The sequence below is a fragment of the Somniosus microcephalus genome, chromosome 17 (assembly GCF_052327205.1).
Source record: "Somniosus microcephalus isolate GS21.2 chromosome 17, FLI_Smic_1.0, whole genome shotgun sequence".
In the NCBI taxonomy this organism is placed as follows: domain Eukaryota; kingdom Metazoa; phylum Chordata; class Chondrichthyes; order Squaliformes; family Somniosidae; genus Somniosus; species Somniosus microcephalus.
The window spans coordinates 87,195,535-87,208,398 of NC_141003.1; the positions used below are offsets into that span (position 1 = coordinate 87,195,535).

The 12,864-nt window shown below is 50.4% G+C and overlaps 1 protein-coding gene across 3 annotated transcripts in view; it reads right to left on the reverse strand.

The window, feature by feature from the left end:
* frmd4a (FERM domain containing 4A) overlaps positions 1 to 12,864 on the reverse strand; it is an 894,188-nt gene that overhangs the window by 823,175 nt on the left and 58,149 nt on the right. For all 3 annotated transcript variants that reach the window (XM_086010812.1, XM_086010811.1, XM_086010810.1), the window contains one exon: positions 9,711 to 9,799. The gene's annotated coding sequence lies outside the window, so the exon portion shown is untranslated. The remainder of the gene's footprint in view (positions 1 to 9,710; positions 9,800 to 12,864) is intronic.

A 12,864-nucleotide genomic window follows, 5' to 3' on the forward strand; every position in this document is an offset into this window, starting at 1 on the left:
TCGACGGGCCGTGTGGCGGAGCGGGCTCGAGGGGCCGAGTGGCGGAGCGGGCTCGACGGGCTGTGTGGCGGAGCGGGTTCGACGGGCTGTGTGGTGGAGCGGGCTCGACGGGCTGTGTGGCCAACTCCTGCGCCTAATTCTGATGTTCTTGCGCTCAGTTCCATTGACTGGGCGCTGCGTCTAACAGGCGGACGATCTGATACCGCCCGTGACAACTTTCCAGGCCCAAAGCTCTTAATTATTTTACAATTTGCAACGGGTCAGACCACTTGACACAAACCTCCTGTGGAAACAGGGAAGAAACAAAGAGGCACAAAAAAACAGGTTCATACACTGTTAAGAAGGCATACGGAATACTTTCCTTTATTAGCCACAGCTAGAATACTGTGTGCAGTTCTGGTCACCACATTACAGGAAGGATGTGATTGCACTAGAGAGGGTGCAGAGGAGATTTACGAGGATGTTGCCGGGAGTAGAGAATTTTAGCTACGAGGAAAGATTGGATAGGCTGGGGTTGTTTTCTTTGGAACAGAGGAGGCTGAGGGGAGACCTTATTGAGGTGTATAAAATTATGAGGGGCCCAGATAGAGTGGATAGGAAGGACCGATTTCCCTTAGCAGAGAGGTCAACAACCAGGGGGCATAGATTTAAAGTAATTGGTCGGAGGATTTGAGGGGAACTTTCTTCACCCAGAGGGTGGTGGGGGTCTGGAACTCACTGCCTGAAAGGGTGGTCGAGGCAGAAACCCTCATCACATTTAAAAAGTACTTGGATATGCACTTGAAGTGCCGTAACCTACAGGGCTACGGACCAAGAGCTGGAAAGTGGGATTAGGCTGGAGGGATCTCTTTCGGCCGGCACAGACACGATGGGCCGAATGGCCTCCTTCTGTGCTGTAAATTTCTACGATTCAACAAATCTTAGTATGGAGCGCCTTAAACAAACTTCCCTGAGTAGCACGCCTAACCTATCAGGGGCCGGGGTGGTTTGCTGCTCGGAGGGAGCGGGGCTGGAACCTGTGGCTGGGCGGTGTGCCGCTCCCCTCCTCTCCCAGCCCAACCTCAACAGCAACGGCTGGAGCTTGGGGCGTAAAACCAGGGCAGGCAATTCCCCCGGGGCACAGCGAGAATCCTCGGTCTCTGTGCCCGCGTTCGCCGATCTGCCCGCCAGTGGAAACAATCTTTCACTATTTGCCCAGAGTAACATCCCCAGGACGCTTTAGGAAGGACGTCAAGACCTCGGAGAGGGTGCAGGGGAGATTTAATAGAATGGTACCACAGATGAGGGACTTCAGTTATGTGGAGAGACTGGAGAAGCTGGAATTGTTCTCCTTAGAGCAGAGAAGGTTAAGGGGAGATTTGGTGGAGGTGTTCAAAATCATGACGGGCTTTGGTAGAGTAAATAAGGATAAAATGTTTTTACTGGCAGAAGGGTCGATAACCAAAGGGCACAGATTGAAGATAAAAGAACCAGATTTCTTTTTACGCAGCGAGTTGTTGTGATCTGGAACGCGCTGCCTGAAAGGGCGGTGGAAGCAGATTCAACAGTAACTTTCAAAAAGGGAATTGAATACTTGAAGGGAAAAAATTTGCAGGGCTTTGGGGGAAAAGGCAGGTGAATGAGACCAATTGGAAGCCGGCACAGGCACGATGGGCCGAATGGCCTCTTTCTGTGCTGTATCATTCTATGATTCCATGAAAATAGAAGCCCCAAGACTTGACCTCAAGTCAGCCAAGGTGAAGCAGGTGTTAAGTAAGTAATTTGAGAAGGAACGGGAGAATTCATGCAGTGAGCTAATCATTTGTGCTTCTTCTCGAGAACCATCCTGGCTGAGCTACGGGAAGTCGGTTCCAACTCAGAACATATGCTGGGGGAATCCAACAGGGAATCAAGAAGAACACTTTCATCATCCTGTGACTAGGGAGTGGGGCAAGAGTGGCAGGAAGGCGGAGGATGTCCCAATCCCAATCATCGGGCATATATAGCGGGATGGGTGGGGAACTTGTTCTAGCAATTGCATCACAATTGGAGAGGAGAAAGATTTTGTGCTCATTTGATATCCAATGGAATAGTCATTCGGGCAAATCTCGTATAAAACCGGTATAATTAACTGGCGTGCATGGAAACAGGAGTGCAGCCTTTAAAAAGACGGTTCTCCCAGCACCATCTTCAGCATCAGACTGACATCAGGGACAACAAGGTAAAGAAGGAACAGTGCTTGGCTCACGCACTTGACTCACTGCATCACTCGTCAATCTTTTCATAAACAACAACTTGTATTTATATAGCGCCTTTAACGTAGTAAAACGCCCCAAGGTGCTTCGCAGGAGTGTTATAAGACAAAAACTGTTGACACCGAGTCGCACAAGGAGAGATTAGGGTAGGCTTGGTCAAACAGGTAGGTTTTAAGGAGCATCTTAAAGAAGGAAAGAGAGGTAGCGAGGCGGAGAGGTTTAGGGAGGGAATTCCAGAGCTTAGGGCCTCGGCAGCTGAAGGCACGGCCGCCAATGGTGGAGCCAGACATGGCATCAAGCAGGAGAACCCAGAGGGGGAACAATTCAGTTGGTTAGCGCCTCCTGTTAGCACCTGGCGGGGGCGCTAATAGGGCGCGAATGAAATAGCGCCGGGGCGAGGCAAATCCAGCGCTGCACGCCAAATCCAGTCGCCCCTTAGCGCCACGGCTAACAATTAGCGCCTGGGGCTTTAGCACCAGGCAGATGGTAACGTCAGTGAGCATGCAACGTTCATGGAGCGCTCGATCTGCCAAATTTCGCTCGCCTTAGCGCCTCACCCCGACGACGACAGGACGAGGAGGCGTGAAGCAGGTGGATGGCGGCTCCAGGGGGCGATATTTAAAGGGATGAGTCGCAGCGGTCAGGTTCGTGCTGTTTCACTGCTTCCTTGTCAGTTTGCGATTGTGCAACAGTTTAATTCAGTCATTTAAAGGTTTGTTAGTATCAGGAGTGTTGTGGCTACTAAAAATTTATCACATTTATTCTGACAAAATTTCAAAGTGCTACACATCATTACATTAATGGGGGCTGTACTGGCAGTCGACTTCGCCCTCCAGGATCTACTGCGGAGGGAGCAGAGGCAGCGAGAAAGATTGCAAGATGTGGCCAGAGGGAGAAGGAGGGCCATCAGGGCTCTCAACAGGAAAACTTACCCTCCGAGGGTATTCCAAGGGCACTTCTCCTACCTCCAATTAAGCGAGGAGCAGTGCATTAGAAAGCTCCACTTCAGCAAGGAGGTGGTCACCGAACTCTGCCACCTCCTGCAACCAGACCTCCAGCCTCAGATCAGGGCGACCACGGCTCTCTCAGTGGCAGTCAAGGTCACCGTCACCTTCAAATTCATCGCCAGTGGTTCCTTCCAGTCTGAAACAGGAGATATAGCAGTTCACCGTCCATCGCTGCATCCGGGAGGTCACAGAGGCTCTCTACAGTAGGAGAAGGGCCTACATTTCCTTCCCCATCACCAGGGAGAAGCAGGATGAACGTGCATGTGGCTTTGCCAGGATAGCGGGATTCCCCATGGTGCAGGGCACCACTGACTGCACCCACGTGGCTTTGCGGGCACCGCATAACAATCCTGAGATCTTCTGTAACCGCAAAGGCTACCACTCACTTAATGCGTAGTTGGTGTGCGACCACAGACAGCAAATGCTCAATGTCAATGCCCGCTATCCTGGCAGCAACCACGATGCCTTCATCCTGCGCCAAACTGGTGTGCCAGCACTCTTCCATTCACGTCAAGCTCGCGGCTGGCTGATCGGCTACAAGGGCTATCCGCTCTCCACCTGGCTCATGACTCCCCTCCGCAGCCCCAACACTCCTGCTCAGCACTCATATAATGAGAGCCATGCCGCCACCAGGAACATCATCGAGCAGACCATCGGGGGGCTCAAGCAATGGTTCCGCTGCCTTGACCGCTCGGGAGGAGCCCTCCAGTACTCGGCTGAGTGGGTGTCCCATTTCATGGTGGTTTGCTGCACGCTCCACAATCTGGCCATCATGAGGGCCCAGCCCTTGCCATCAGGGATTGTGGGACCACCTCAGGAGGAGGAAGAGGAAGAGGAGGAGGTGGAGGAGGACAAGGAGGAAGAGGAAGATGAGGATGAGGAGGAGGAACAGGAGCGAGGGAGGAGGCAGCCACTCAATCGGCCTTCCGGAAGGGCGGTCCATGATCGCCTCATCAGACTGCGGTTCCAGTAAATTAAACCCCAGATCCCTTTTGCTCACCACATCCCCATCATTCCATCCCTGTCACAGGCCATATCACAGCGCAAAGCTGAAATGAGAGACACCACAAAATCATCCAAAGCCAATTAATAAATTTATCAATAATCAGTGAACACATATTTATAGCAACATTATTATCTATTCACCCTTGTGCAATCCCTTAGTGCCTCTCATTACTGTGCCTTTGCCTCCTCTAGTGTTCCTACGCAGTGTTGGCCCAGTGGCTGCAGCACGGCTGGTGGAAGGCTGCTGAGTGTCCGTGCGGGAGACTACAGATGGCCTTGCAGGACACCCTCGACCAGCTCTGGGCCTGGAAGGCCCGGCTCTTTACTGCACCACCTCAGCATGGGCGGCAGCAGCCTGGGCTGGCTGGATGACAGGCAGGGACAAGGGCAATGGCGGAGTGGCAGTGGTGGGAGCAGGAATGCTATCATCCTGAGAGAGGACAGCAGGTTCCTGCTCTACTGACCCACTGCCACTCCCCTAGGGCAGCACCTCAGCATCCCTAGCTATCTATTGGAGCACAGATTGCTGGCCTGCTGCGACACCGTGAAAGCCCCGGTCGATGGTGGTAGACCCAGCAATGATGGCAGCAGTCAGAGCTTGCGTGGCATCAAGCTGAGACTGCATGAGAGCAGTCTGAGATTGAATGGCACCAAGCATAGACTGCATTACAGCACTAAGACGTTGCGTCGCTTCTGCCTGTGCTGCAATGGAAGCTGCCAGATCGCCCATCACACGCGGCATCAGGTCTGGGTCACCACGGTCTCTCTAGGAGTCCACCATCCTTTGCAGACTGGAAATGATGGGCTCCATGGTGTGCGCAGAGCCTTGTGCAATGTTGGCGGCGGACTCCTCCACGCTCCTTACCATTGCCGAGAGGTTCTCGGGCACCCTTGCCATTGCACCTATCAAGTTGTTGTTGTTGTTGTTGTGAGGGGAGGGGCAGGAAGAAATGCATACAGCATGATTAGCTGGAAAGTGGGAAACGTTTGTGGGGTGAGGGGGAGTTGGGATGTGAGAAGGAGTAGGGATGAATATACCGCTGTTGTCCCCAAGGGGATCAACGTCACCAGTGGCCACGGCACCCACCACCTGGCGCCCAATGATCTGCAGCACTCTATTCTCCAGCGCAGACAGTGATTGGGTGTCGGCTTGTCCCCCGCCTGTGCGCTCCTGCTCCCTCCTGTTGTGAGCGACCTTGGCCTACAAGAGAAAGGAAAGTGTGTGAGTGAGTGCGGAGCAATGTGTTTGGGAGATGTGCCTGCCATAGTTGAATAGCTGTCATTGTGTGCAAGGAGTGCGATGTGGGTGAGAGCGTTGGTAGGTAGAGATTGTTGATGGGTGAATGCTGGGGGTGTGGTGCTTTGGGCAATGTGTGCAGACTGTGGTTTAGATGGTGGTATGTAGCATTTGTTGAAGCATTCACTCACCCTGACCATCCAAGTGAGGTCATTAAATTTCTTCCTGCACTGTGTGTGGGTCCTGGGGAACCACAGTGCTGCCCGAGATGTGCTGGGCTTCCTCCCTTCACATGGCGCGGAAGACTTGCGGCGAGGGCCTCCTGCCACTTGCCGGGTACAGCACCGCCCTCCGTCTCTCCACAACGAGGACCTACGTCTCCAATGCCTGGTCGCAGAATCTGCGAGCTCTCTCCCTGGGGCGTGGATCTGCCACAATGACACCTCCTTCAGTGGTCCAGTTCCTTCTCCTTGGCCTTCTGCTGCTGAGACAGCTGCAGAAGCAGCAATGCTGAGAATGAGGTTCTGCAGCATGAATGAACCTCCCCTTTAAGAACTAGAAAGAGCCTGTGGGTGGCAATGATGACCAGCGATTAGACTGCACCTGAAATTACTTAGTGCTTTGAGTCTAACGCCACTGAGCTCGGTCATTAGTGCTTGATTTAGCACTCCAGTCCTTTCTTTGAGCGCTAACACTTAATTTAGCGTGCAGCGAGATTCATTAGCGCCTGGCGCTAAATCTCAAGCTTTTCAGAAGCTCGCACCCATCCCTGGGCTATAATGAATTTCTCCCCGAGAACCTTTTCCAACTCTTGACCTCCAAGAAACCCCTGGAAAAAAAGCCAGAAGTCCACAGACTCCCGGATTGTCTGCACCAGGAACATCACTCGTGCCACTTCATCATCCTCCCCACGGGATACTTGTTGGATCTACTCTCCAGCCACGTTGAGGAGAGACTCCCTATTAGCATCAAAAATGGTGGTCGAGGTGAGCCTCAAACAGTCTGCGCACAGGGTCCCAGTAATGCTACGTGCTGCCTATGTGCGCAGACAGGCAGTGGGCATTGGATACACAGTAGATCTCAGGTCTCAACACTGCAGGGCTCCCGGGTCCGAACTGCTGGATGCTTTAGGTGCATAACCACTGCAACCAAAAGCAAACAAAGGTAACAAATTAATACCACAAATTAATCTGGACAAAATCTCTAAGCAGAAATGTAACATTCTATGCATTGGTGCAAGCTGTGAGATTCAACGGACACCATGAGAATGCTGGAGATAAACAAAGCCTACAATATAGTTAAACATTTCCATTTTTGGAAACGATAAGCTAAACGCACAAAATCCCTCCAACAAATAATACAGGAAACTCTTTATTATCCGGCACTAACGGGACCGGCGTGGTGTCGGTTTATCAAAAAGTCCGGATTACAGAGAGGTCTAGTTTAAAAGGCACGAGAGCTCCGTACACAGCAACAAATCCAGGCTTCCCTGTTGCTTAGCAACATGTGCAGGAACACCGGCCACAGGCCAAGAGTCCCTGTTGCTTAGCAACAAGTGCAGGAACCCCAGTTACACGGCCACAGATCCAGGAACTGCCATTAATATGAAGTAAAACTTACCTGAACCTACTCCTGAATTTTGCCGGTTAACAGAGATTTCCGGTTATTTAGGTGCCGGTAAATCGAGAGTTTCCTGTACAACCGATTCAATCACTTCAACGCCTCATTTATAATTGCCAAACAAGGCTTCCACCATGGTACTGTACTCTCCTGGTAATGGGTACAAGTTTGAATTTACCTGTGGTCTCTTTCTTGTTTTCTCTCATCGTTTCTCCCCGTCTATTTTTTTTTTTAAATTCATCTCTCTTTCATTTTGCCCACAATGCAAACAATTTCTTGGCTAAGCATGGGCAGGTAACCACATCCGAGTCCTTGGGTAACGACCCCGACATGAATCAGTCATTCATGAAAGAAAGACTTATGAAATAATACTGAGTGGCCTGCGGGTGGCGCTGTCCAGGGAGAGTATAAATACTCGGGCACGGGCCCAGCTTGCGCAGGACATTCTTAACAGGAACTAGTGAAGGACACAACTAGACCTTCATGTTGTAAAACAGTTGATTAAAGCTTTGTTTAACGCTTAGACCAAGTGCCTAGTAGTTTTCTTACGTCAGACCCGTTTCTGGAACACTCTCTCTCGCCATTAACTCAACAACTTCTGCCTCCGTCCTCCCCAATGGCCTGACTGAGACCAGGAACTCACTGGGTTGGGAATCACAAGTACAACCAACATCCTAAGTGTGGCACAACACACTAGCAAATATATTACATGAAGCCTTGGACGCTGCTTTGCCTCACTTAATTTTCCCGAGGGATATCATCTGTAGGCGTGAACTCAGTTTCCACGTGTACAATGACAACTCTCCTCCACCACCATCTTGTCAGTTTATTTGTCCCATCCCAAGTGGGCAATGATCTTCAAACCCCACATCTGATCTATCACCAAGATCGCCTACTCCCAGCTCAGCAACATCACCCATCTCAGCCCTGATCTCTTTCCCACCAAAGATGACACCCTTATCCATGCTTTTGTTACCTTCAGACTCATTTTTTTTCCAATGCCCTCCTTGCTGATTCTTTGAGCTGCCGCCTTCACAAACTCCAACATCCAATGCTCTGTCACCTTTACCTATCCCATACACCCACCACACCCTGTCTTTGCCAAGCTTCTCTGTTCCCCAACTCAGCAAATTCAAAATCCCCATCCTTGCTTACAAATATTTTCGTGGTCATGTCCCGCCCTACTGCTACCGCCTGCGCGAGCCCACCATCCCTGTTCATACCCTTTAGCCCTCCGACTCTGGCCTCCTGTTTGTCCCACCTCCCGCTGCTCTGCTATTGGGACAGAACTTCCACACATCTCAGCCCTACCCTCCGGAACTCCCTCCGTAAACCCTTCCAGCTTGCTACTTCTCTCTGCCATTGTTTTGACCGTGCTTACGGTCGCCCCTCTTAACTCCGCTCTTCCTGCAGTGGGGTCTGCTTCTCCTCTGTGAAGCGTTTTAGGACATTAGAGTTATGTGAAAAGCACTCCAGAGATCTAACTGGTTGGTGCTGATTTATTTCCAGATACTTTATAGCCTAGTACATGGTTCATTTCTTGCTAACTGAGAAAATCCATTTTAATACACATTTGTGCCAAATTGTAGGCGGTTTAGAGCTGTGGGCACAAACCTGGGAGGCTGCAAGTAACGATATCACTGAACCAACTCTCCCTTTAAAAAAAAAAATCTCTTTCCATAACTACAGAAATTAATCATTTATAAAACAAAACCGACAGAAATATCATTTTTGGAACCTTCACTTGCCTGCCTCCTGTCGCTGTGCCTGCTCTGCTCCCAGCTTCAGAACTGGACTCAACATCGAGTTCAACAATTTCAGACCATAACCTCTGCCCCATCTCGTTTTTCTCTCTCTCTCACAAGGCTGCTGTCGATCATTCTGCCATTTACACTTCATCTAGACCCATCTTTTGTTCCTTTACTTGTCCCATTACCATCTCCTTTTGCCTCGCACCACCATCCCCTTTGTCATTTAATCTCTCCGGCCTTCCACCCTATCACAGACCTTCCCTTTTGTTCTTTCCTCCCCTCCCCCCTCTCCCGGCCCCTGCATTTGCTTAAAAACCTGTTCCATCTCCAGCTTTTTCCAGTTCTGATGAAGGGTCATCGACCTGAAACGTTAACTCTGTTTCTCTCTCCACAGATGCTGCCTGACCCGCTGAGTATTTCCAGCATTTTCTGTTTTTATTTCAGATTTCCAGCATCCGCAGTATTTTGCTTTTGTGTTACTGTTTTTGTCAATATTCTGCTAATATACTCAATATTCCAGCAACCCACCACACATCATTTTCCAACTAATAAATACAAACTCTTTCCAATTCAGTGTAATTACATTTACGGAAAAGGTTGCACACAGGATTCCAGACTACAGTGAGTCTGTGTGTGGCCCGACACACATTGTATTTTGCGAAAGTATTAAACCACACTCAGAAACACTGTGCTCAAGTTTCAGAGACGGAATAAAACCAGGCTTCATCCACAGCAGGCCTCACCGGAGATCATCAATGGACCAGCTTGTCAAATATTTATAGCAGTTTACAATCGTACTAATGAAATAACGGTCCACTTTGACAATAAGCCAGTCACCCCTTCTCCGGGTACTTACAATTACAAAGTCTTGTAAATGCTGTCCTCGCTGCTTGTTGGCATTCTTATACCGATCTTCTTCCACAAAAGGTCATCTCCAGAACAAATCTGAAAGCAGGTAAGAAATCAGTGTCACAATTTAGTCCCTTCTGTGTCTAACTGGCTATTCCCCAAATCTAGTGCCACAAAGAAGAGTACAGATAAGGGAGGCAATTCATCCCAGTTAACTCCTGCTTGCAGAGAAACCCAAAGGCCCTGAATAATCTCTAATAACAAAAAGCCGATTTTTTTAAAATTCATTCACGGAATGAACAGAGAGACCTGGGGGTATGTGTGCACCAATTGTTGAAGGTGGCAGGGCAGCTTGAGAAAGCGGTTTAAAAAGCATACGGGACTCTGGGCTTCATAAAACGAGGCACAGGGCTGGATTTTGATACTGGAGGCGTGACTACAACTTTTGGGGTTGTAGTCCCGCCTCCATCGAGTTGTGGCCAACCCACTCGATTTTCACTTGATTGACCTTGTTAAGCCCGCCCAGCGGGCTCAGCAGGCCAATTAAGGGCCACCCGGCAACAGGTGACGTCACAGGTTGACATTTCATCTGTCAAGAGCTTTTGACAGATGAAATATCAGTGTTTCACAGCTCTTTGAAGCTGTCAAACACTGACAATCTGTACTCCAGGTTAATTCCTTCCTCTCAGGCTGATTTAGAGATCTCTCCAGAACAGAAAGCTGAATGCTGCAGATTTTGACAGCTCGCGACCATTCTGCTTTCTGTGTCGGTGAGATGAGGGACTCCCGAGACCTGAAGGAAGGCTGTAAAGGTAAGTAAAACTTATTTAAACACTTTACACACACCAAACACACTTTTCTTTGCACTCATGCACCCATCACTCACCTGAACACCAGACATCTCGACCCCTCCAAGCCCTTCAGCCCGACGGCCCGCCTCGCTAACTTGGCGTGGTTTGGAGCCGTCGGGAATCCCACACTTCAACAATGAAAATAGGGATTAGGCTAAAAACTGCCTGTTATCTACCTGCTAACAGGCAGTTAATTGGCACTAATCCCCTTCCCGCCTCGGGGAGGCGAGTCCCAGCACAGGTCGGGTATCCGCCTCCTTTGAAACTGGCATGGAGGCGGGTTGGGGACGGGATGGGTTTGTGCCCCCCGATTTCGAGGATTTTAACCCCCCGCACGCCTCCAATCCCGCCTCCACGGCCCAATGAAAATCCTGCCCAGAGTACAAAAGCAAGGAAGTTATGATGAACCTTTATAAAACACTGGTTCGGCCCCAACTGGAGTATTGTGTCCAATTCTGGGCACCGCACTTTAGGAAGGATGTGAAGGCCTTAGAGAGGGTGCAGAAAAGATTTACGAGAATGATTCCAGGGATGAGGGACTTCAGTTACGTGGATAGACTGGAGAAGCTGGAGTTGTTCTCCTTGGGGCAGAGAAGATTAAGAGGAGATTTGACAGAGGTGTTCAAAATCATGAGTGGTCTAGACAGAGTAGATAGAGAGAAACTGTTCCCATTGGCAGAAGGGTTGAGAACCAGAGGACACAGGTTTAAGGCGATTGGCAGAAGAACCAAAAGCGGCATGGTTAGGATCTGGAATGCACTGCCTGAAAGGGTTGTGGAGGGAGACTCAATCACGGCTTTCAGAAGGAAAGACATTTGCAGGGCTACGGGGAAAGGACGGGAGAGTGGGGCTAGTTAAAAGTGCTCCTGCAGAGAGCCGGCACGGGCTCGACGGGCTGAATGGCCTCCTTCTGTGCTGTAACTATTCTATGATTCTATGGCCCATCCCTAATTGTCCTTGAGAAGGTGGTGGTGAGCCACCTCTTGAACCGCTGCAGTCCATGTGGCGAAGGTGCTACCTCAGTGCTGTCCGGGAGGGAGTTCCAGGATTTTGACCCAGCGACAATGAAGGAGCGACGATATATTTCCAAGTCAGGATGGTGTGTGACTTGGAGGGGAACTTGAAGGTGGTGGTGTTCCCATGCGCCTGCTGCCCTTGTCCTTCTAGGTGGAGGAGGTCGCGGGTTTGGGAGGTGCTGCCGAAGAAGCCTTGGCGAGTTGCTGCAGTGCATCTTGTAGATGGTACACACTGCAGCCACGGTGCGCCGGTGGCGGAGGGAGTGAATGTTTAAGGTGGTGGATGGGGTGACGATCAAGCGGGCTGCTTTATTAAACATTGCTTGCGTTGTGCTGAGCTGAAGTTTCCAGCTTTAAACCTCTGCTCTATGCTGAGCGAACCAACCTCGACTGGTTGCCAAAGTTGGGCCTCAGCATCATGAGGTTCTGGAGAGGAGAAAGCTAATCAGTGACTGATGCTCACAATACAGTGACTGATGCTTGAAATGCATGAATGCGAATGTTAGGTGTTGGCAAAATTGGGTTCAGGTGCGATACCATTCAGGAACAGCCCACTGACCCTCGCCGTCTTGGCTCACACGGGAAGAATGGCTACCCGGGAGAGACTGGCGAGCGACTGGCTCCCGAAATCTCAGCACAAGTCACCGTCCTCAGGAAGAACATTCAACAGCAGAGTTAAATATGAGAAGCACTGACATTTTCCTTTAAGCTTTATTGAAAACGTTTAAATGCTGTAATGTCCGACAGCGGCAGTTAAGTGAATCAGAGCCAGATGTGGCCAAGCGCTGTGTCACGGAACGGTAAGATGGTTTCCCACACAGCAAAGTCCGTACGATTAGCTGAGCCGTCAGGAAGCGGAGGAGAATGATTTAAAAGAACATGCTCGCATTACATGTCAAAAAGCCGAGATGGTTCATCTAGAAAGATGTGGGAAGCGAGGGGTGGGGTACAGGCCAGGACACAGGCCTGCACCCCCAGGTGTGCCCCACTTACACCGCTGACAAGGCTGATGTGCTTTGTTTCTCCTGGTTTGCCAGATGCCCAGCGTAACCCAGGCAGGGTCCCAGGTAATTCTCAGCCTGGGAACGCCCTCCTCCACCTACACCCGCTCCGTGAGCTCCCTACCCTACCCAGGACCCGGCCTATCCAGGCCCCATCATCATTCTCAGGCCTCTCGCCGCAACTGCACCAGAAAGGCCTGTGGAAATTCAGGGCCATTATTATACAGAGTAACAAACCATGGAGTGTCTTTGCAAGTACCGTAATATCAATAAAACTACTCGAGCTTCACTCT